Source organism: Panthera pardus, unplaced genomic scaffold (assembly GCF_024362965.1).
Source record: "Panthera pardus isolate Hobbes unplaced genomic scaffold, ASM2436296v1 HiC_scaffold_12, whole genome shotgun sequence".
Taxonomy (NCBI): Eukaryota; Metazoa; Chordata; class Mammalia; order Carnivora; family Felidae; genus Panthera; species Panthera pardus.
In genome coordinates, this window is record NW_026526677.1 from 40,110,191 (window position 1) to 40,135,945 (window position 25,755).

Genomic DNA, 25,755 nt, shown 5'->3' on the forward strand with positions numbered 1-25,755 from the left:
CTATGGCTGGTGGTTCAAAGTTTGGACTTGGGTATCCGTAATCCACCTCCCCTGCCTCCCAGCTATGTGGCCTGGAACAAATCACACAGCCTTCTAAGACTCACTTTCCTCATATATAAAATGAAGATAATAATGGTACCTATGTGGTTGTCATGATGATTAAGTGAGTTTCTCTGTGTAAAGTGCTCACTATAGAGTAGCAGTTAAAAGCCTAAAGTTGGAGTCAGACAGCCTAGGTTCAAATCCTAGTTCTGCCATTTATTGGCTGTGCGACCTTGGGAAAGCTACTCAACTTCTCTGTACTTCAGGCATCTTAAGTTGTAAAATGGAACAGTATCTGCCTCATAGACTTGCGGAAATGAAGCGAGTTCACAAATGCATAATGTCTAACAGAGTAAAAACTCTGCTGCTATTGTTTGGGACTAAATGTCAGTAGCACATATAAAAGTCCTTAGCATAGTACCTGGCACACAGTAAGGGCTTGGTAAATAGTAGTAGCTTTCATTATTAATAATACCTGATGTTGGACTATGTTCCCAGTCCAAGTCCTCGGCTGTGCCCCAGATCTAATATATACCACTCAGTGCTTCTGTCCTTGATCTAATGATGTATCCAGAAAGCTGCTCTGTTACCCTGGGCTCCTCTCCCTGGGGAGGCCTTATTGTTTGGACCTATTGTTTGTCTAATCCTCTTGGAACACCGGCTCTTCTTCATGCTTCCCTTCCTCACTTCCTGCCTGCCCTGGAGCCTCAGGGCAGCCGATGAAGCTTGCTTGAGTGTTGAGAGACATGAGCACCGTCTTTTATGCAAGGTCCTCCCCATCTGGTCTAACCTGTCTGCTGTCACCAACTCACGTGTTCCTGGCCCTCTCGGGATACAGGACTGGAGTGCGTTCAGAGAGCCTACGGGGGTGGGCAGCACAGGATGGTGGGAAATGGGCAACAATTCAGACATAGGCGCATTTCCCTCATACATAGAATCCACGTGAAGATCAGCCCCGGATGGGGGCATAGAGTCAAAAGAACACAGACATTGAAAATTGACCTGAGTTCAGATCCTCAGCTCCATACCTACCCTCTCTGAACCTCACACTTGTTTTTGTACCTTTTTGCATATTCGATGTGTAAAACAAGTTCTACCTGCTCAGTGGAGACGTACAAACAAGCTAACAACATACTTATGCACCTGCCGTAAGTTATGTCCTTAAAAAGGAGTGGCCATGATGGTGGCTCTCCTAATCTGCCCTAGGCTCTCCCCCTTTTTCTGACTCTAAATATTGAAAGTCTAGGTTCAGTCCTTGGCCTTACTCTATTCTACTCATACTTGTGAGAATTCCCCATGGATTTCTTACAGTCAGATTTATATCCCCAGCCCTGACCTCTCCCCTCAGCTCTGGATCTGGAGAGCTAACAGCACCACTTGGGTGTCTAGAGGGTGTCTCAGATGTATCACAGTCAAGACACAACTCAGGTGTCCCCCTCCCCGCCACGGGCCTTCCCTCCCTGGCATTCTCCATCTTGAGTAAATGGCGCCTCCATTCACCCGGTTGCTCAGGCTGAAAGCCTAGGTGACAGCCAGTAATTCCTCTGTCTGCCAGACACCCCACACCCAAATCATTAGCAAACACTGTCCGCCCTACCTTTAAAATACAGCCTGAATCTGATCACTTCTTAGCTTCTCCCCTGTCCCCACCTCAGTCCAGAGACCATCAGCTCTCTCTCTAGAGCAGTGCTTCTCTCTGATTCCGAGTCAGTGGGTCTGGGGTGAGGCCTGAAGGTCCGCGTTTCAAGCACACTCCCAGGTGAGGTGGGTGCTGCCCGGTGCCCGAGTCATATTGGGAAGCACTGAGCCTCTGACAAAGTCACCCTGCTTCCTCTCTTGTCCACTTCCTCAGCAGCCAGGGGCTTGACATTAAAACGTGAAGCAAATAAAATCGCTCCCCTATTCAAACCGCCCCCCCGACGTCTTCCCTTCCAACTTGGAGGGAAATCCCAGCCTGCAAGTCTCAGCCCAGTCTGGCTCCCTTGCTCACAGCACTTCACCACAGAAGCCTTCTTTCTGTTCCCCAAATGAACCAAGCTGCCTCCCGTCTCCAGCACTTTGCATTTTCGGGTCCCTCTGTGAGATCAATGCTGAGCTGCAGAGTCCAGTACAGTGCAAAGCTCCATGAAAACACGTAAGATAGACTCTCTCCTGAGATGGGGGATGGGACTTCGTCCCTGAGAATCGACTCTGCAGCTGCTGCAGCCATTTTCCCTGGAAATTTGGTGCCTCCACACAGTCCCTCTGTGCTCTGCCTTCTGTCATTTGTTTGCTATTTGGAGAGAAAGGTAGCTGGAGACGGTGATGTGAGATAACCAGGGTGCAGCAGGGCCACTGACACCTTCGAGCCCCTACTCAGAGAAGTCTTCTCCAGGTAACCACCCCCCCCCAGCCCCCATCAGACTCCTGACTCCTTAGAAACCAGGAGAGCAGCTGGACAATCTTTCCAGCCAGTAGCCCAGAGGAATGGGAAGCTGCCGTCTGATCTTTGCAATCCCCTCTAAAGGTCTGTCCTGTTGGGTCATCCAGAGGGTCTGGGGCCAACCTGCTCAGATTCAAGTCCCAGCTCTGCTAGCTAGGATTATGTCACCATGGGCAAGTTACATAAGCTCTCTCAGCCTGTGTTCCTTGTCTGTAAAATGGGTACAAGAGTGGCTCACTACCTCCCACGACCAGAAATGTGTTCATGCACGTCGTGGGCTTAGAATGGTGCCTGGCACGTAGTAAGCGCCCAGCAAGTGTTCGCTATTATTGTCACGCCTCATTATCTCTGATGTCTTCCAATAATGCGGCACCCAGGGCGGCAGAGTTGGATGGGAAAAGCGTGAGGTGATGCCAGGCACGTCTAGCTTTTGAATCCCAGCTCTGCCTGTCTGTAGTTCTTTGGGCAAGTGGCCGCGCCTCAGTTTTCTCATCCGCACAATGAGGATATCGATAGCAACATCCTGGGTACACGAGGAGTATTCATGAGCGCACAATCTAAAATGCCTGGCACTCACTATGGATCTAATAAATGTTAATGTTCTCCCTCTTGTCCTCCTTTACCTCCCTTTGGAGCTCGCCTCTGCATTCACAGTACTTTTTTTCCCCTCTTTTACTGTCACACTGAATAAATGAATACATTAAGTTAGCACGAGCAGATACTTTAAGAATCCAGGCTGGTACATTTCCCAGGTTTCACCGCCATCCATCATGGAACATTAACAAGAGCACTTAAAGAAACACAGCGCATCAGAGACAGAGTGGAGCTCCTCCTTGGCTCTGTAGTTCTTGTGCCAAGTGTCACATGTTATTAAGGCCGAGGGCAGGAGAGGCTGAGACGAGGGGGAGCCTGAAGCAGAGCATGGAAAAAGAAAAAGATGATGACCGAGGAGGTCCCTTGTGCAGAGCTAGGGCTCAGTGCCGGGCGGCCTCCTGCCTTCCCCAGAGCTTTGCAAAGAAAAACCCATGCTTTGTAGTCTCGAAAGAGGTGGGGATGGCATAAATACTCATCAGCAGGAAGCTAGTTAAAGAAATTATAGTCCGTGCAAAGTATGAAATACTCTGCTTCCATCAGAAGGAAAGAAGTGAATTTATATATGCTGCTGTGGAAAGCTGCCAAGCGAGAAAGCAAGGTGGAGAACGCTCTGTATGGGATGGTTCCATTTATGCTAACAAAGCTCTATAGTTGGATATGGACATATATGCATGTAAATGCATGAGCTGTGCACCAAACTGTTAATAGTGGTTACCCCCGCGCGGGGGGAGGGGGGAGGGCATCCAGGGCAAGCATGGAGGCTGAAGCCACGCTTCTGCTTTGTACCACATATACACGGATGCTGTTGGTTGTCGCATGCATGTAGTACTGGGGAAGTTAAGGGAGGGAAAGAGAAAAAGGAGACGAAAACCAGTAATTCTCTGTCCACAAACCCAAAAGCACATCCAGTCAAGGATGTTCAGGGTCTGCAGGAAGCTTGGTCTTGCACTCACATCACGGTTGATTCAGAGAAATGTGCAGGCACACACACCCCTCGCTGCCAATCCTCGGCCTGCTTCTTGGGCACCTCTGCAGGTGGGGATTGGGGCTGGGATTGGGGCTGCCGTGACCCAGGGCTCCAGCAGAAACCCATCCTGTGGCTCAGCCATGCCTGCTCAGGCCAGAGCAGCCCCAGGAGGAAGCTGGTCCCAAAGAGTGCTTGCCCAGCCAAGACCCCTCCAAACATTCCCTCCCAGAACCCCTGGTCCTGGTGGAGACTCTGGATGAAGGCTTCTGTGAGCTGAGATCATAGGGACACAGACTGTATTTTTCCCAGTAAATTTCATTTGACTTGTTGATATCCTCGGTTCATCTTTGCCCGGTCGCTCCTTGCTCCAGGATGCTCTGTGGTCCACCACTGCAACACGGTACATGGAATACAAAACAAAGCCTTTACCCCGGCACTCAAGGTCCTCCAGGATCTGGCCTAACCAGACACTCATCCTTCTAGGTCAGAAAGAAAGCATATCCTGTTAATGCTTTGCGACTCATCTTGCCAGAAATGGTTTCTAGAAACAGATGCCATCTGTCAAAGCTGCCATCTGCCCCGTCTTCGCTCTGAAGCCTAGAGCGGATAACCAGCCAGTCTCCCCGCCTCCATTTCTCCTTTGGATCATCCGCAGACTCTTAAATGAAGCCAGAAGGGTAATGCCAATTAAAATGGTAAAACAGGTCCCCACATGTGGAGCTTTGACCTTATGCCACGAGGTGTTCAGTGCTCCACAGATATTGTCTCACTTATTTCTCGGTGAAATTTCAGTCGTATCACGTGCTCCCTTTACAGATGAAGAAACCGAGGCCCGGCAAGCATCGGGTGAAAGGGGGTTCTTGACCTCTCAGCCATACTCTTCAGCGGGGGTTCAGGGCTGTGTGGGCGCCTGTGCAGTCACAGTGGCCTGCTGAGGTGCGCAGTGAAGGATATTCAGTCGAGCCTGTCCTGTGTATATGCCACACAATGTGTCCCACTGTGCGCAACACGTCCCAGAGTTACTCATCCCTCCATCCCACAGGGAAGTGCACCTGAGCCTCCCTTCCCCCGGTGGGGCCTGGCAGGTTGAAAATGCTTGAGTCAAGCTCTTACTTCATTTCTGTGCTCTTACAGGGCCCTTGAGAAAAGACATCCTCCCCGATGAGCTGTAAAGAATGCCTTCCAGGGAAAAGCTTTTCAAGCGTGTCAAGAGGGTCTATACAGCACACCTAAGGGCTTCGCACAGCAAACCCGGTGGGATGGTGTTTTTCTCCCAAGAGCTGTCTTGAACTAAGACTCCGATAACGGGACTCATGTTCCCTCTTGGCCATCAGAACCGTGTGACCCTGGGCAAATAGCTCTCCCACTCAGGCCGACTTTATTGAGAAATAACTTACGTACGTAGAACAAAATGCACCCACTTTACGTGTTCAGTTTCATGGGTTATTTATTTATTTATTTATTTTTTAAATTTAAAAAAAAAAATTTTTTTTCAACGTTTTTTATTTATTTTTGGGACAGAGAGAGACAGAGCATGAACGGGGGAGGGGCAGAGAGAGAGGGAGACACAGAATCGGAAACAGGCTCCAGGCTCCGAGCCATCAGCCCAGAGCCTGACGCGGGGCTCGAACTCACAGACCGCGAGATCGTGACCTGGCTGAAGTCGGACGCTTAACCGACTACGCCACCCAGGCGCCCCATCATGGGTTTTTTAAATGTGACGGTGTAGCCGCCACCCCACTCAAGATGTAGACGTTTCCATCGCCCCAAAAGCTCCACCTTCTGCTTTCAGTCGTTAAGGATTAAATTTGTCTTTTCTAGCATTTCACATGGATGGAATTTTTCGCTATGCGGTCTTTTTGTTTGGCTTCTATCATTCAACATATTTTTGAGATTCATTCATGTTGGCACACGTATTGGCAGTTTATTCCTTTTAATTTGTGGCTAGTGCTCTATTGTGTGGCTATAACACAATTTGCATATCCATTATTTACTGGCTATTTGGATTGTTTCTAATTTGGGGCTATTACGAATAAAGCTGCTGTGCTCGTATGTAAGTAAAGAAGTCTTTTGTGTAACTCAGTATTTTCACTTCTCTTGGTTAAGTGCCTAGGCAGGGATGTTCTGGGTCACAAGTGTATACAGTTTTCTAGGACTGCCATACAAAGTACCACCAACTGGGGGGCTTAAAACAACAGAAATCTGTTGCGCACAGAGCTGTAGGTTGGAAATCCAAAATCAAGGTATCGGCAGGGCCCTGCCTCAGAACCTTCTCGGGGAGTCTTTCTTCCATCTTCCAGCTTCCGGCAGCCTCGTCTTCCAGCTCAGGCTCTGTTTCCTGGGCCATCTCACCTCTTCGTCTGTGTCATGATACAGCACTCTCTCCTGTGTGTCTGTGGCTAAATTTCCCTCTTCTTATATTAAGGACATTGGTCACACTGGGTTAGGGCCACCCAAATGACCTCGTCTTAATTCGACTACATCTGCACAGACCCTATTTCCAAATAAGGTCAAGTTCATAGGTACCAGGGGTTAGGGCTTCCACATATCTTCTGTGGGGGGGCTACAGTTCAAACCGTAACACGTGGTAAATAGACGTTTGACTTTCCAAGAGCTGCTGAACTATTTTGCAGAGTAGTAGCATCATTTCACACGTCCACTCGCAAACATAAGAAAGTTCCAGTTGCTTCAGAGCCTTGCCAACACTTGGTATCCATCACACTTTTGTGTTTAAGTATTCCGGTGGCTGTGTGGAGGCATCTCGTTAGGGTTTTATTTTGCATTTCCCTGATTACCAGTGATATTGAGTGTCTTTTTATGTGCTTATTCACCATTCGTACATCTTCTTGGGTCAAGAGTCCGTTCAAATATTTTGCCCAATTTTTATCTGTAATTGTTTACCTTCTTATTGAACTGTAAGCGTCCTTTACAATATATCCTCCACAGACTTTTAAAAACAGGAGTTATAGTCTCATGCTAAAATCCCTTAGACTTCTTTGTTTCAATCTCAAATTAAATGGCGGAAGGGGTAGGAACATGTAACCCACTGACTAGATGCAAATACTGGAGGGTATTATGTCCCTTAACACAGCAGTCTTACTCTAGAGAACTTATCCAGAGGAGACATACAAAGATTAAGCGACAAGAATGTTCCTTCTAGCACAGTGTTTACTAGAGAAAAACGGGAATTAACCTAAATGCCCTAAAACAGGATGCGTCCATAAGTCTATATGATGCAACACTAAGACACTAAGCCACTAAGACAAATACCATAAAAATTAACATGGGAAGATGCTTATAATACAATGTGCAATGAAAATAAGGCCAGTTATAAAACATACATGTAATATCATCTTTTAAAAGTGTTCACCAACCATGTAGAAAGATAGGTAGGAAATATATCTAAATGTTAACAGTAATTATTTCTAGATGGTGGGTGTTTGGGTCATTTCTATTTCCTTTTGACTTTTCTGTCTTCTCTGATTTCTCTGCATTTAGTTAATAATTGTACAAGTGTTGAATTGGGTTACTGCCAGGGCACGATGGTCAAAGGACACACATTTGGCACTGCCTGTCTAATCCTAAAGGCTGACCATAGCAGAGTGGAAAGAGCACACCCCAGTGACCTCCCAGGGGGCCCCATCAGCAGCCACTCTCGAGGAGTGGTCTTCCCTCACACATCTTAGCCCATCAGCAGCGACAGTGGGACAAAACGACTTCCCAGCCAAGCGAAGAGCCATCCTCAGTGGGGACTGGGCTACTCAGACTCGTGACCATAGGCTCCTTCCTCGGGATGACTGGGCTGGCCTGAAACATGACACAGCTGAGGGCTATCGGGCAGTGGTGTGCAGGTAAATGGTAAACAGCTGGATGTCCAGGAAAAATAAAAACAGCCCTGATTTGGAGTGTTTGCCTTTTCCTTTCTTTTTTTTTTTTTTTAATTTTTTAAAGTTTATTTACTTTGAGAGACAGAGTAAGAGTGCACAGAAAGGGGCAGTGTGAGAGGGGGAGAGATTGAATCTCAAGCAGGCTCCATGCGGTTCACTGGGAACCCGACGCAGGGCTCGATCCCACGAACCATGGGATCCCACCATCTGGTGATCTTAGCCAAAATCAAGAGACGGACTCCCAGGGAACTGAGTCACCCAGGTGCCTGTGGAGTGTTTGCTTATTTCTGTGGTATGAATACCCACTCGTGGCTGATTTCAAGCTACTGATGGGACATCTCTGAATGTGGCATTGGGAAGAAATGTGCATAACTAACCATAAGATAGTATTTTATTTTATTTTTAAGATTTTATTTTTTAAGTAATCTCTCCACCCAACATGAAGCTCGAACTCACAACCCCAGGATCAAGAGTCACATGCTCCACCGACTGAGCCAGCCAGGAGCCCCGCTCCCCTCTGTACAGTATTTTAAATAGTATTCCCATCGCAGTGCAACAGGTGACGTAAATAACTTCGAGCACATACAGACCCGTAAAGTTATCGAGCAAGCGATTTGCGCGATGACTTTGGAGTTATTACCTTTGTTTTTAATACTTTGAATTTCATCGACAGGTTATGTAATTGAACTTTTAACAACAACTGTCTTGAACAAGTAGCTCATGAAATTCCTAACGAATTAGCCACCGGCTCTCATGCACAGGCACTAGCCTTCTCTGGCACACCCCTGCAAACCCGGCCGCCCTCCCTCACAGACAGCCTCTGCCCCACGCATGCTCAAGGAAGCTATTAAACTGCCTGAGCCTCTCCGTGTTCTCATTTTTCTGTAAAATGAGACTAATACTCTAACTCGCTGCAGTGGAGGCGGGGGGGGGGGGGCGGGGAGGGTGGATTAACATAAAAGCCCTACACTGTGTCTGGCACACAAGAGGTGCTCCGTGACCATTAGTTTCCAAACATTCCCTGAAGCAGACACAGGAGGAAGAGCCAGAGCTCACCCCACCCCTCGCCCTTCCGCCCCTTGGGCCCACCTCCGCTTCTCCCCCTTCATTCTCCCCCTTCGGGAAAGGGTGGGTCAGGAGGTCTGACTTTGCATCCATTCCACACCTGTCAGTGGTCAGGGCGTAGCCCCTAACGGGAACCGGCCACAGAGACAGCAAGGTGTGGTGGGCATCCAGGTTGGAGAGCTGGGACGTCTGGAAGCAGGTGCTGCTGCTGCCTCTTACTTGTTGCCGACACAAGTCATTTCACTTTCTTAAGCCTCAGTTTCCTTGTCTGTAGAAGGGGCCCGGCTGCCTGCCTCATAGTCATAACGGCGATGGAAGATGGGGCTGGTGCCATTGGCGGTGAGGGCAGATGCCAGCCGTCCAGCACAGGCTCATTTTGCGCCGAAGTTAAGGTCTTAGCTGGGTGGGGACGGAGGGGGCAGGGACGTTTCAGAGAGCAGAGGGCAGCTTTCACCCTGGGTCTGACCCGAGGACCGTTCCCCACGCTGACGCACGGTGCCTGCTTCTCCGTGACTACTGGGAGTCCAGCGACAGATCCCAACCCGGGTCTGCTGCAGTGGACAGACGCACACATGGGAGGGTGTGTGGGCACTCGGCCTCAGCCCCCTCAGGGTTGTGGTTTTCGTGCGCTGAGGGCAGTTTGTTATGGGAACCGTGTCGGGGCAATCCAGACCACGGACCCGCGGCCGGCCGGTTACAGCAGTTCAAGCCAGAGACCCGGAGGGAAAGTGCCGTCTCCTACCCTGCCTCTGCTTTGCGTAGAAGAGGCTGGCATCTCCCAGGCCCCCACCCCCTCCCTGCGGCAGATCCTTCAGAAATTCTGGAGGCTCGGGCTTGAGGGGGTTAGTGCCGGCCTTCAGTACTTGGGGGGAGACACGGCTACAGAGTGACGCCTCAGTTCAAGTCCTGGCTCTGCCACATCCCAGCTGTGTGATTTTGTGCAAGTGCTTCAACCTCTCTGGGCCTCATGTTCCGTATCTCCAAACTGGGGGAAATCAATGATACGTACCTGATGGTGTTTTGAATAGGATTAATGATTTTATATATTTTTTTAATTTTTTTTTAACATTTATTTATTTTTGAGACAGAGAGAGACAGAGCATGAATGGGGGAGGGGCACAGAGAGAGGGAGACACAGAATCGGAAGCAGGTTCCAGGCTCCGGGCCATCAGCCCAGAGCCCGACGCAGGGCTCGAACTCAGGGACCGCAAGATCGTGACCTGAGCTGAAGTCGGACGCTCAACCGACTGAGCCACCCAGGCGCCCCTAATGATTTTATATTTAAAGCACCTAGCATGGTGCCCAGAGCATAACCACTACTCGCAAATTGTTGTCTGTGATTCCTTCTAAACATGTGTACGGACCACCACAGGCCCTCAGCTTGGATGGCGTATAGATCCACATCCCTGCCTGCCACGTGTGGCTGTCCAACCCTGTCCGCACAAAGGACAAAAGGCAGGAGGAAGCCAGCCTGCCGGACACTTCTGCCCCACTTCAAATAGTCCTGATGTGCCGATTAGAATATTTGTATTAAAAACACAGAGCTCCCACACCACACGTCCATTTTTTTCTCAGCCAGCTTCACTCCGCAGCCCCTCGAGGTCGGTAATAAAGACAATTGGAACGCAAACCACGTTCACGCAAAGTCACACTCAGAGATGCTGGGTGTGCGTTTTCTGACGTTTGCTATAGAGGCCATGAGCATTTCTGCTGATGGGGCCGAAGCTCCCAGCCCTGGCCTCTCACTCAAGCCCACTTGCACAGCTCGGGAATATTCTGCAAGGTGGGCAAGGCTCCAGGGGAAAGCTCTGTGTCAGGTGCAGTCAGCCATCCGGCACAGCACCACTGCCCTTGCAGCCAACCCCACTTTAAAGGACTTGGTTTCGGGGCGCCCGGGTGGCCCAGTCAGTTAAACATCTGACTCTTGGTTTCAGCTCAGGTCATGATCTCACAGTTCGTGGGTTCAGGTTCATGGGTTCGGGCCCCATGTCAGGCTCTGTGCTGACAGTGTGGAGCCTGCTTGGGATTCTCTCTCTCCCCCTTTCTCTGCCTCTCTGTCTCTCTCTCCAGATAAATAAATAGACTTAAAAAAAAAAAAAAAAGGACTTGGTTTTGCATTTCTACCTTGTCATTTACCAGCTGGGTGACTTCGAGTGAGTCCCGTGACCTCTCTGGGCTTCAGTTTTCTCCACTGTAAAATACTAGCTACCGGTTTACCCAAAGAGTTGTGACGATAATGAAATGAGATGTGCCTCTGAGTCATATAGCAGGGGCCTGGCACAGAGTAAAGGCTCAATAAATGTCAGTCCCCTTTTCTTCTTGTCACCCCTCACCCCCGCCAGCCTGTTACTGTCCCTCATCCAACTTGATGTGTAATCGGCTACCAGACTAGAGATGGTGAATATCTGGCATTCTTATCACCCCAAACTCCTACCAGGGCCTTGGCAGACATTACTAATCTATCCCTATTGTGGTAGGCAGAATTATGGCCCCTCAAAGATGTCTGCATTATAATCTCTGAACTCTGTGAATGTGCTATGCACCATGGCAAGAGGAAATTCGCAGCTGTGATTAATATGAGGATCTTGTGGCTGGATGATCTGGGTGGGCCCAGTGCAGACACAAAGGTCCTTATGCCTGTAAGGGGGAGGCAGGAGGGTCGGTATCAGAGAGATGCAGTGTGAAAGACTCCACTGGCCATTGAAGACGGAGGAAGGGGCCACACACCGAGGAATATGACCGGCTATTGGACTCTGACACGGGTAGGGAAACCGATTCCCCCCTAGAGCCTCCAGAAGGAATGTAGCTCTCCTGACACTTTGATTTCAGCCCAGCGAGACCGTGTTGGACTTCTGACTTCCCAAACTGGAAGAGAATAACCTTCTGTGTTATAAGCCACCAAATTTCTGTAATTGGTTACAGCAGCAATGGGAAACTAATATACCCATCATCATCTTTCCCCATAATAATGCACTTGGCCTGAGAATTCTTCCCAATAGAGTGTTCCCTGCAACCACCACTGAGAAATAGCAGATGGGGCCTTCAGTCAAGCCCGCCCCCCACCCCCGCCCCGGGTACACATAATGCCACTAACTGGTTCATCTTGCAGTGCTCTGATTATAGTCTGCCCTGGCCCAATGGCCCATCTGTCCTAATTTGGGACCTTTTTGGTCCCACCTTTACTACCTCGTCACGCACACCTTCCCCTTAGCTTGAAACCCAATGACCCCAACCATCTCTGGACCTCTTCCTGTAGGCTCAGACCCCTTAATGGCCCTAGAAAGCAGACTGCTCCCTCCCAGAGCTTCATTCTCTAGTTCCAGCAAAGGCCTAGCTTCCGTGGCTGCCTCGTGACCCATAGCTGTGGGATCCTCTGAGCAAAGGAAGCCACATGAAATGGCTGGATCAGAAGGAATGTTAGACCACAGCCTGCCTCCTGGCCCCCACAACTCTCAGCTTCAGTACAAAGGCCTTCACCACAAGAGGTTATATTAGATGCATAAATTCATATCCACTGGCCTGTGGCCACCATAGGAACAAAGGCTTCTTGCAGCAACACCCTGCACAGAGGAATGCTTCCTATAGAGGAACAAAGGGTCTCAAATAGAGATGTTTTTCTTCCACTTGTGAATGCGGAGGAGCTACAGACAAGGACAAGGCTCCCAGGGGATGGGCACCAAAGGGGGAAAAATAATGACTTACAGTTCAAAATGCCCTGAGATCAAACACCTTTGCCCTCGCATCCGTTTCTGGCGTTCACCCCACGCAAATACAACCACACATGCACCCTTCTGTTGTGTGCATATACCATCCTCCTCCAGGACACCCAAGCCACCAAAAGACAGACAGTACACACGTGTAGGTATGCACACCACCCAGCATGCCACTCCACGGATGTCTGCGTGCACACGCACAGCCCCAGGCACCCACATGCTCATCCCCGCGATGACAGGGCACACGTGGAGGCATCGCCGTGCATACAGATGGGGCACCTATTTTCCACCCCGAGACACTAACACATTTGTGTGTTTAACTGCCCGGAGGTGGCTAAATACCAACTTCACGGTGAGCATGTGCCCAAACATGTCACGCACCCTCGGAAGCATGGACACATCCATACTGTGGCATACATACGATTGCACCCAGGACCCACACCTGAAAACCACGGTGACTCCCACTTCACGCACACATCCGAGGCCCACGCCAGACGGACAGCCATGCAGAACGCCACCTGGCACACCATCTCCGAATGTCTTCGTGAAAACAAGCAAAAGCCAAGTACATAGAAGCAAAGGCCTTTGATGTTTTTGTTTCTCCAACAAGACTGCCTCTTGGTTCAAGGGGCTCCCTGCTGCAAGGTGCCCGCTCTCTCAGCCGGTGCACACTGGTAGCATGGTAATCATCTCCCAGGGGCCTTGGGTGCTCACATTAACATGAGCCCTCGCACACACACACACACACACACACACACACACACACACTCACAGGCACACACACATACCCCTGACTGTTTGCAGCTGCCTTTTCTTTTTAAATCTCTCATATAATACACTTGCAATCCAGCCCCCCTCCTGCTTGCCTGGGCTAAACTATTTTGGGAATTGGCACAGATGCTGAGAGCAAAGATATTATTCTGAGATGCTCAACAGAGATCAAAGCTGCTTAATCAAAGCCGTCAACTCAGTGCACGGTGCCTTGGTGCATCCAGAGCCCAGGTGGAGAGGAAGAAGCCAGAGCGATCGGTTAGGAGCCAGGGAGAGCCCAGCAGTGGGACGCCAGATCCGACAAGAACGGAGCCTTCGATTCCTGACTCCTGAGGTCATCTAAGGCCCTAGCTTGTCTCACTCGCCATCTCCAGACGGAAGTCGGCTCGCTCCACACAACCCCAGAAGGACGAGAATCTCTCTGCTTAAAAAGCCCTCCAGGGAAGAAGATTTCCTAACCCTGTACTGAGCAATTGTCACACCGAGGAAAAGAAAGGGCTTTGTCTCTTGCTGCAGGTCTGATGAAACACTCCAGAACTTTCGTGGACTGGCCCCTCTCCCAGGAGCATTGCTGGGTGGGCCTGGCTGATATTCGAAGTGGGGTGTGTGTGTGGTATGAATGGGAAAGTCATGGTGGGGGGGCAGGTGCAGCTCTTTGTGGGACAGTGGAGACATAGGGAGCTCCAGGGGAATCCTCCCGGCTTACATTCTTCACCTATGGTACACAACCAAGAGAACCCCCATCGCTGCCACCCCTTCTGCCCCCCAACACACATAAAGTGGTCACTAATTCATTAATTCAACCTGAAATTGCCACACACTTTTCTGAGAACAAAACAGTCTCTCCCCGAGGAGGCTTACGTTTTAGATGGAAATGGGAGGGATGGGGAGGGAGATGGGTGGGGTTACAAGTAAATAAAACTTATATTTCAGATTATTAGAAGTGCCAGGAAGGAGACAAAGTGCTCTGAAACACAGAGAGAGTAAGTACAAGCTGTGGGGCTGGAAGGCTGGATTCGTTTAGATAGGGTGACCACAGAGGCGTCTTTGAGGAGGTGACATCCGAGCCCAAACCTGAAGGGTGAGAAGGACCTGCCACGCAGGGAGCAGAGGCAGCTGTATTTCACACAGCGAGCGTAGAGCCTCCTGTGTCTGCTCAGGGAGGGCTTTGCGGGTGGGTGAGGAGGGTGTCCTTCTTCCAAGAGGCTTAACTCCATCATCACTGAGGGGAATGGGCTAAAAGAGGGCAAGAAGAGAAGCAGAGAGACCAGCTAAGAGGCCACAGTACTCCAGGCAGTACTGAAGTACTCTACGGCACTCCAGGCACAAGGTGATGGTCACCTGAAATAGCACAGGGCAGTGGAGGAGGACCGAGAAGGGTGCATTTGAGATTCATCTGTAGATAGAAGTGATGGGCTTGCTGATGGGTTGAACGTAGCAGGTCAGGGGACTGGGAATGCCGTCATCAGTCAATTCACAAAGTCCAACTACCCACACTCAAAAAGCCCATGGCTGGGAGAGACCTCCGTGAAATCTTAGCCAGAGTTTAAATGGATCCTTGGCCCACCGGGAGGTCATCAGTCCCTGCTCGCATGAGATGGCGAGCTGACCAGCTCCAGGGTCCACTTGCCTATGGCCCGATAGTCAGCAGTGGTCACGGGAGAGCTCTCCTTTGGCTGTGCTGAACTCTGTCAGAGTCACAATGTTCCTTCACAAGTGTGACACCCGGGTAGACTTCAACACATCCAAGTTCAGAGAATCCCCAAAGGACAAGAAGCTAAGAACCCTGCATTTGTATCCCTGAGGTCATAGCCCTGCCACTTGGCCCCGGGGAAACTGGGCTGGCTAAACCCTATCCCTGTTCTTTTAGGTCTTGGGAATGGGATATCACCATCTAAAACTCTGTTTCCCAAAGGCAGCCCTGAAATGATGACCCCATAAGATACTGCACAGCAAGAGATCCTTGGATGAATGCATCTGGGCAATGCTGTGTGTGTGTGTGTGTATACGTATATATATACATATATACGTATGTACACATATATATACATATATATGTATGTATACATACACGTATACATATACATGTATATACATACATATGTATATATATACGTGTATATATACGTATATATACATACGTATATATACATACATATATATACACGTATATACGTATATATATTACAGATACTTGCATAACACATACGTATGTGTGTGTATATATTAGAATACTCTGCCGGAAACTTCTCTTGGAGTTTCACAATGCACATGAGCAGGCTCTCACAAGTCCTGCAGTGAAGATTCCCACTCAACTTTGTCGACGAGTACATTACCTAAACGTATCGACCAAAGCAACCTTCCTTCCCAGAGCACCTCCTATTAATAGCTCTACTTTGGGAAATACCATTCCAGGTGACCGAGTTATGACATGGAATTTGTTAAACGGGGAACTTCAGCCCCAAGTCCCACTTTGCTCTGAACCATTTAGATGTTTTCAAGCCCAAATGGTGTTTTTGAATTCCATAACTTGCTTAGTGGGTTCTGTCTTTTTTATTGGCGCTTACAGACCCAGCTTCATTTACATATACACGCTGGGTTTGATGAACAAGCTGGAAGCCACTAGCTGCCTTTCCTCCTTCCTCTCAGCCCCACCAAATTCAAATTCGTCATCCCATGGCTGACAACCAGGTCTTAGATGGAACTGAATGTTTATACTCTGTTGCCCATTCCTAAGAGGGGATCCCAATGGTTGGGCCCTTTCTCCGTGTTTTTCCCACTTTCTACTCTACCTCTCTGAGCGCACACAAGGCTGGTGGGTCAGTGTGGGGTCCCCTGGCTCCATTAGGACAAGTGGGAACCCTGTGGCCAGCCCTGCAGCCAGGTCTCACTCTGCTGTGGGCCACCTGTGAGACACCCAGAAAATCTCTTTCCTCTGGGCCCCCATTTCCTCCTCTGAGGAGAAAGTAGGAGACCACGAAGGCCTCTATCAGCTACCTCAGCCTCTGTGGGCCTGTGGCGCTCAGTTTCCCAGAGAAGCAGCCTAAAAACACAGCAACGGTAAGTGTCCTCTCCGTGCACAACCTTATTAAAAACTGGAAAACCTCTTGAAATAAATACTTCCTTTGTTGAGAAAATGTGTAGAAGTATTTTGCCATTCGATGCGGGATACCAGTCCTAAAGAACAGTTATCGGAGGAATAAAAACAGTAATGGGGGTGGCAGTGGAAGGACGCCAGGGGCCAGCATGCAGGCCACGCCCCCTATTTGGGGGCACTCACAGAGCGTCTGTTTCATCGGCACTGCTGGTGACCAGACCCTCTCCAAAGCAGTGAATCCACTTCCTCCCCTCCTTAGGGCAACAGAGCTGAGGTAGAGACCTGTCAGGGGTCATCAAGCAAAAGCCATGTTGTTTGCCCAAATATTTAAGCACAGTGAGGCACCCTTCTCAAGGAATAGCGGGAGCCCTCCAGAAATCCACCTGACAAGGGACAACCTTCATAAGGAGAGCGGTCTCAGCCTGCTGTGTTTAACTCTTTCCTGCACAAAGGCCAGTACTCTCTCTGTTCCCAGATGGGTTGGTTAAGGCTCAAGACATGCATCCAGGCACCTGTACACATTCAGGTACTCTGATAACTATGCTGGGCCTTTGTGTCCTCATGGGTAAAAAGTGTCCTTGTGAGGTGATAATAGAAACTACCCTATGTTGTTGTGAGGGCAAAGGGATAGTGTTTGTAAGTCTGCATATAAGGCATTTGGAACAGCGCCTGGTACGTAGTAAGGACTCAATATGCGTTAGATAATATTAGTATTATTGGTCCAAACCACATGGGTAGTAACTGGCAAAGCGAGGCTTCAAATCCTGGTCTGTTTCATTCCACCACATCTATCTTATTCTACCACATTATTGCTTCCAGAAAGTTCTGCTTTCTCAAGCCCAAGGCTTGTTTTTTTCGGTTCATGTGGTAGAAAGCATGGCTATGGAAGGTCCCCGTGTTTTACTCATTACTGTTCAGACACTGAGAGAGAAACTGATTTCCTTCTTTTAGTCCCAACACCAAACTTCTTAGGGAAGGAACTGGTTCAGCCATTGTCAAGTGCTCACCCTGGGATCACTCATGTGGGCTCAGCGGGTGGGGTCAGGTAGCTCCTGCTGAAACCACATGGATTTGCAGAAGGGACTCCTGGAAAAGGGGACTCGAAGCACACAATCCTGTAACCGTGCCTTACAAGTGGGATAATTCTATGCACCTCCCAGGATTACTGTGAGGATTTGATAAAGTACCATGTGCAGAATGTTGAGCACACAATAAGTGTTCAATAAATGAGTGCTTATTTCATCAGAAGTCTATATCTGAAATAAAAGCCAATTTGCCAGTCTAGCCTAAGAAGTCTCCTAGAAACAAAGAGAATCAAACTCCCACTAGTTACGATGGGCCCCAGATCACCTTACATGTGTCGGCACTGGTAGGCTGGGTTGGGGAAAGGAACAGTGTCAGGGAATCATGAGCACAGAGGTAAGCTGGGACTCAAAACAGGTGTGCAGAAGTGGAAGGCAGACACAGGGCCAGTAGCCAGGGAACACAGAAGCTAGAAGTGCATGGTCCTTCATGTGGCCAGGAGATCAAACCCTAACTCCTGGATGGACAGAAACAAGAAGGCTCAGAAATTCTTTCACCTGCTACTTCAGAGAAGCCTTACCTTGGAAAGGATGAGCTACACTGGGACCAGCATTTGGCCCATTGGAACTTGTTTTTAAATTTTTTTTAATGTTTATTTTTGACATAGAGAGAGAGAGAGAGAGAGAGAGGGAGAGAGACAGAGCATGAGCAGGGGAGGGGCAGAGAGAGAGGGAGACACAGAATCTGAAGCAGGCTCCAGGCTCTGAGCTGTCAGCACAGAGCCCGACGCGGGGCTCGAACTCACAGACTGCGAGATCATGACCTGAGCTGAAGTCAGATGCTCAACAGACTGAGCCACCCAGGTACCCCTCCCATTGGAATATTTTTAATCTCCAGTGCTAAAACCCCCTTTTCTCAAGAGGAAACTCATCACTTTTCACAACGTGTGGGTCTCTGCCAAGTGGGTCTGAATGGACGAGGTCTTGTATCTTAATCCAGAAGGTGTGAGGCACCCTAAAGTTCCAGCACCCTTCAGAGTAAGTAAAAGACTCAAAGATTTCAAGAGAAGAACGGCTTGTAGGGACTTGGATCTCTTCTTTCACTCAGCACGAAGCAAAAGGGCAGCCTTCTGGACTCAAGAACTGGGGGCAACAGGGCCTCTTCTTGGTGGTGTGCCCCTGAGTTTTAGGGGGCCTTCCAAAGAATAGAGAGCCATGGACCCAGAGCCCCTTACCAAAGGCAAGCAAACCTCCATCTTCCCCCTGACACTCAAGAGCAAGTCCTTGCTTCTCTAGGGGCAGACAAAGGTATTGAGAAACTGGCCTGGAGAACAGAGCACGACAGGAAGAAAGACACAGATGTTCAGAGAACAACACAAACATGTCTGATTCCTGCAAAAGCTAGCAAATGTGTTGTCCAAATCTATTGACTGGTCGCTAATGGATGAGATTCAGGCTGGTGGAAACAGCACTCAGACAAGCTGCTCTGTATTGACTATAATTTCATGAGCATGAAGTTCAATTAGCCATTGAGCTAGATACGGAAACGAAAGCTATTTGAGGCTTTGCAGCGATGCGGATGCCAATCGATGACCCAGACTGCCTCTTAGGACGACTTCTAATCCCCACACTTCCTTCCAACCCCCACCTGCCCACTATCCTTAAGGTAAGATGGCCTGGATCACCAGAATATCTCTCTGGCTGGTTCCACTGCCCCCAGTCTCTCTCCCCCAATCTATCCTCCACACAGCAGCTGAAGTAATTGGTCTAAAAAGCAAATCTGATCATGTCACCCCCTGCTTAAAAATTTCTGATGACTCAGGGCATCTGGGTGGCTTAGTCGGTTAAGCACTCAACTCTTGGTTTCGTCTCAGGTCATGTGGCTTATCTCACCCTCACGCTGTGGTCTTGCCTATCAATACAACCACGTCTCTTGCCACGCCATTGTATAACTTGTTCCCACTTTCTCCAACTCTTGGAAATTTTTCACACAGGTTGATGGAGATAGTGCTATGTACTCACTAAAAGGCACTTCATCTTCCTCCCAGGGACATGGCTAGAAGTGATGAATGACGAGGCTCTCAAGGACGGCAGAGTCACATACAGAAGGTGCCTGGGTCCCTGAATCATTGTTTGGAAGACAGCATCTAGAACCACCCAATCAGAAACACCACGAACAAGGAACAGTTTTATTGTATGACATCACTGACACTTGGGGACATTTGTTACAGCAGTCGGAAAATTCCAGCTAGTACACGGCCTGTTCTCTTGGCCAATAGGCCTTCGCAAGTGTGCGCTCTCTCCCTACAACCTCTTTCTCTTTATTTTTCTGCCCAGAAAATATCTACTTATCCCGTAATACTCTGGCATCACCTCTTCTGGGAAGCATACCTTAGTTCTCTAGGGTGAGTTAGGAGCCTCTCTCTGAAGTTTCCCAGAATTCTGTGCTTTTCTCAGTGCACACAGTGTACCTCACCCAAAGAATATGTTTTTTTTTTTCCTATGTTTATTCATTTTTGAGAGACAGAGAGAACAGAGCATGAGCTGGAGAGGGACAGGAAGAGGGGGAGACAGAATCCGAAGCAGGCTCCAGGCTCTGAGCTGTCAGCACAGAGCCCAACGCGGGGCTTGAACTCACTGACCGTGAGATCATGACCTGAGGCAAAGTCGGATTCTTAACCAACTGAGCCACCCAGGGGCCCCCACCCGGGGCCCCCACCCAAGGAATCTTAATTATCTCTTTCCTTGCCCATCTGCTCCAGTAACTAGACTCTGGGCAGGGACTGTGTCTTGTTCATGCCTGCATTTCTGGGGTCCCTTCCCAGAGTAGAAGTTGAGTAAATGTTTTATGGACGAATGAATGAAGTAGGTTAATACATAGATTTGTGAACAGGCTATTCTCTGATAATAACCTACGCCTTTACGTAATGCCACCTCCCTCACTTGTGTGTGTTGAGGACAATGTGGGGACAGTTAGGTCAGCAGCCCAGGCTGTAGGGAAGCCCTTATAGCAAACTTGCTGGACCGCAGTCGGTGTAGAAGCCAGAGCTCTGGGTTCTCTGCATGTTGTAGACACAGGTGAGAGGCAAGACATATGTCAGGAAACATTGGCATGGTGTGAAAGGAGAAAGGAATGCACCTTCATTAAGCACCTGCCATATGCTAGACAATTTAAAGTATTATTTCAGCGAGTCTGTCCTCACAACAACCCTGTAAGTTTGCTGTTATTATCCCCATCTGGCAAATAAAGAAGCAGGCTCAGAGAAGTTAAGTGACTTGCCCAAGGCCACACAGCTGGTAAGTGGCAGAGCTGGAATCCAAAACAGGGCCTTCCCGTCTTCTGAGCAGGGGCTCCACCCAATGCATCTCAGCAGACAAAAGGAGAAGCCAGACATGCCTAGTTTCTCCACGACACCCAGGGCCTGGGCCTCGTGTAGATATGAGGCCCGCACATCAGTCCTGGCCTGACAAAAAAGCTCCGAAGGCTTCTCCTAGCAGCGGCCTGTTGAACACGGACTGGAGGAGAGAGTAAAGAAACAGGCTGCTTTTCCCCGGGCCCAGGCTCTGTCAGGCAGGCCTGATTTGTATGACTGCTCCAGACGCTGCAGAAACAAACACTGGGCTGTTGGGTCAGGTTCCCCTGTTTCTCAGATGAAGGAGCCAGACCGGAGCCAGCACATTTCTCAACCCCCAGGCAACCGCTGACCAGGCCTCCTGGGCTCTGTCTCCACTGGCAGCTGTGAGCGGCACAGCCTCCTGGCTGGCTGAGCAGCCACCGGCCCTGCTGGCAGGTAAGGGCCCAGGGTCCTGCATGCCAGGGACCTCCCCCTCTGTCTGGGAAGCTCGGCCAGGAGCCCCAGGCCCCGGTCAAGACTTCGCTTGCCTCAACGCCCTGGCAGCTGAGCAGAGGCCCCTGAAATGCTGGGGGGCAGATCGGGAAGGCAGAAGTCCTTGTGGGATGTGACTAGGAGGGGAGGTTAGTGGGGAGAGACTGGGAAGAGTTTGGGCGCCAGAATGAGCGCTCTCAGTGGCCAGCATCTGAAGAGGGGGCCTCTGCCAGCCACTCTGACGGAAAGAGATAGCTCCTGCCCCCGAGGAGCTCAGAGTCTGGAGGGGGTGATGGACGCAGGGCAGACAATCTCAGCAAGGTGTCAAAGGGACTCAGCTTCTTCAGGCTGCACCCCTTATCGGCTATGTGGCTTTGGACTAGTGACGAACGCTCTGGGCCTCAGTTTTCTTGTCTGTGAAATGGAACTAATGATATCCACTTAAAAGGTTCGGAGGAGAAGCGCATAAGTGCTTTGCTCATAAAGTACTTTGCTCATAAAAATGGTGCTTGCTACAGGATCTTGGCCCTTCCAATTAGACGGACTGTGTAGAAGTCAGGGACCTGAGCCTCTATTTCTTTCACAGCACCCGTGGTTTCTTACTTAGTTTTCCAAGTAAGAGAGAGGTTGAATGTATATCCTGATGGGATAGAAACTGCCCTCAATAATAACTTCAGGAGATAAGTCTCCCTCTACTGGGCTTGCTCCAAGGAATCAGCCTCTTTGAACGGACCAAGAAGAAAACCACAAAACAGGCAACGACAGGCGGGAAGGGGGTAGCCAGAGCCTAATAATCTCCTAATAATGAGTCTGGATAGTCTAAACTTGATAAAACCTCCTTGAATAATCAAGGGCAGACAGCAATCGTGAGAATCAGCCCCCTCTAGACAGCACTCTCAGTCTGTGAAGCTCCATCACGAACATTATTTATGTCATCTGGGGGAGCCCCATCAATATGCGTCGAAGGACAGAGCCTTGCAATCGTCTCTTAATGCAAGGAATTAGGATCCTGATTTAACTGATAAGGAAGCCAGGGCTCAGGTGCATTAGATTTTGCTAGACAGAGATGGGTCCTGTTTGCTGCCACACCTAGTGTCCTTCACACCATTCCACGCCTGCCAGACAGACATATGGTGAACGGGGGTATGCAGTCACTGGCCCTCCCCAGAGCCAGTCAGGACGTCCAACCGACCGAGCTGCTCTCAGTGTGCTGGTCTTGGGGATGGGTCTTTGAAGCAGCATGTAAAACTTCTTGCTTGCACCCCTACCCTGCCCGCCGGCAGACGTGTTCCCCGGTGGGTGGGAACCGTGCAAAGCCGGAAGGGGGCAACTGGCACAGCTGGAATGCAAACAAACAATGAGCCTGGTGAAAGATTGGCCCAGGTCTCTTTTGCTGAGGGAGGGTGTATAAAATATGGAAATAAAAATTACACAACTGAGCTGTCTCCTGGGAAGATGATGGCTAATTAGATGTCTCACAGCACACTGGCTCCGAATCACAGAGCACTCTTCACTGGGGGTTGCAAACCCCAGCCACGAGCCGGGCACGATGCCCAGAGAGGCTCCCGGGACTCCGGTGGTCACCAAAACCACCGCTCAGAGCACACTTTCCAGGTGCCGTGCTCTGCGCTGGGGATTTGCATTCATCACTCACTGAATACAAGTCTCTTTCTTTTTTTTAAAGTGTTATTTATTTATTTATTTATTTATTTATTTATTTATTTATTTATTTATTTATTTTAAGAGAGACAGAGATAGCACAAGCAGGGGAGGGGCAGAGAGAGAGGGAGAATCCAAAGCAGACTCCAGCCTGACACGGGGCTCGAATCCACAAAGCCATAAGATCATAACCTGAGCCGGAACCAAGAGTCAGACGCTCAACTGACTGAGCCACCCAGGCGCCCCCTGAAGACAAGTCTCCTTAAAAGCCCGCGAGTTAAGTGCTCAAGCGTCCTCATTTGCTAGAAGAGGAAGTAGAGGCGAGGGGAGGTTATCTACACACCCCTGGTCTTTCTGGGGAGGTGAAAGGTGGTCACTGACTCTGGAAACAAAAGGAAAGACAGCCCTAAATCTGTAAAGAAAGAATTGCTTTTGCTTTCTCTTCCATGGGCATTTTATGAGGTGACACAGATGACAAATCCTGGCTTGTCAGAGCTGGAAAGGCCCTCGCACAGCATCTAGGCCCATGTTTTACAAAGTTTTCTTTTTCCTTTTTTAGCCACGGGACACGTTGTCTAGCTGCAATCTCGAGTGGAACCGTAGTCAACGAAACAGAGCGAGGAGCTGCCTCGCCTCGCCTTCTTGCCTTGCTCTCACCATCACATTTTCCTGGAACCCTGGGATTCCTTAGAATCCAGTCTGAAAAGCACTGTCCGCATTCAATTCCTGTACCTCATGCGTGGGAAACAGAGATCTGGAGAAGCAAAGTGATCTGTCCAGTGTCAAAAGGCCAGGAAGCGGTGGAGGCACAACCAGCCATCAAGCTTCCTGGTGTCCAGGTCAAGGGCTTTTGGCTGGGCCCGGCAGCCTTCCCTGCTCTCACCTACTATGCAGGTGGGTATAGCTATAGGTGATGCAGATACTCATCGTGTACAGACACAGAGAAAAGAAGATAAAGGCATATCATTTATTGAGTGTTCTTTGTACCGGGCTGTGTGGCTGTATAAGGGGCCCAGAGTTGGGGGAACATGGGCCCTATTCCTCAGGAGCTCACAACAGAGTTGGGGAGACAGACAGGGGCTCCCAGGGCTGCCCCACAAACCAGAGGGTGGAGGAAATTTTATCCAAAGTGCCCATGACAGTCCATGAGGAGTACAGAATGGCAGAGAGTCCTTCAGGACTGACAGGGGCAAGGGCCTTTGAAAAGGGGATACTTGGACCAGCAGAGTTGGGATCATTGATGGGACCAAACAGGAGAGGCTCGGAGAGCAAAGGCCAAGAGGCAGAGAAGCGCCGGGTGTGACGGTCGAACCATCCAAAACAGATCAGCTCAGCCTCTGCCCTGTCCCCTTTGCGAACAGGATTTGTCCTTCCCACCCTAGCCCACCTTGCCTTTCTGGGATCTGTTGGGGGTTTAGCCTCTTTCTTTCCAGCAACTGTCCTGAAGATGGGAGGCAGAAGAAGGAGAGAGCAGGAAAAAGGAAATTAATACTCCCAGGCTGTGTGTGTGTGTGTGTGTGTGTGTGTGTGCATGTGTGCATGTGTGTGTGTGCACATAAGAACAAAATACCACTGATATTAAACACTACCTGAAGCTACTTCTCCCTTCTTTTAGAGAGCCACAATTAACCATGGGGGAGTTGTTCTAACATAGATTTATTATTAACATAAATATTCTTCTTATTATTCTTATTCTAGGAAAATGCCTTGATGGCCTCTCTGGTCCCTGGCATGGAAGGGGAAGGAGAAACAAAGAGGAGGCTAAACTGTTCTACCTGAAATGACATTTGAGCTTTGCTCCCTGGAAGCCCCACAGGCTGGATGCGTGAAGGCTGGGTCGTGGAGCTGGGCAGGGCTCAGAAATGGAGTGTGACAAGGGAAATGAAGACAGAATCCCAAAACGTAGTAGGAGATGCACTCTATGGGGGACAGGACACGGCCACCCTCTTTCTGGGAACATCGAGCTGTTTTTGCCTACTCCTGTATTTCCAGAAAAGGTCTGGTGTCCCCGGGAACCTCATGTCGATGGCTTGTGGAATGGCGATGGGCAACAGGAGAGGGAGCTCGAGTCTCCAGTGCTGAGAGTGAGCTCAGGAAGACAGAAGCATCACGGATGGAAGGGGTGAACACCTGGGCGTGCTGGGGGGAGGGGGTTTCTCAGGGTAGGGGGGACTGGGCACGCGCTGTTTGATTTGGAGGGTCAAGCGATGGATGCTGCCAGAAGGCTAAAAGGTGAGGGTGTTTGGCGTACCTGGCCACGTGTGTGCATGTTTCCATGATACATATTTACATCAGTGTGTTCATGAGGGCCGCTACCTGTGTGGTCGTGCAGGTGTGTGTGTGTGTGAGTACGTGTAAGTATGGAAATGCAGAAATACCCCATATATGTAGGAGTGCGTGCATAGGGGGCCTGGACTTCAGGATGTGTGGTTACGTGTGTACAAATGAATAAAGACAAGCAGTGGCCATGTAGGTGTGGATGTGAGAAGGCCTGTGAGCGCGGCTGTGTGTCACTCCATGTGTGTGTAGGGCTGTGGGGAGATTTGTAAATGTGCAGACCCTCTACTCTGTGTGTGTGCACAGATGTGCCAGGGACCCAACAACCTCTGCAGCGTGCCTCCCTCCCCTTGGGGTCCGGCACAGCCGGCGAGGCTCCGGGCAGCAGGGAAGGGGGAGTAGATGTTCCCGG

The 25,755-nt window shown here is 49.7% G+C and overlaps 1 protein-coding gene and 1 long non-coding RNA gene across 2 annotated transcripts in view; one reads left to right on the forward strand and one right to left on the reverse strand.

Annotated features, from left to right (window-relative positions):
* The window catches only part of NAV2 (neuron navigator 2), a 496,240-nt gene that overhangs the window by 449,370 nt on the left and 21,115 nt on the right, over positions 1–25,755 (reverse strand). The window lies entirely within an intron of this gene.
* On the forward strand, positions 21,020–25,316 carry LOC109271245 (uncharacterized). The gene is made up of 3 exons (XR_002081896.2): positions 21,020–21,371; positions 23,626–23,960; positions 24,765–25,316. It is a non-coding gene; the product is annotated as an uncharacterized LOC109271245 (long non-coding RNA).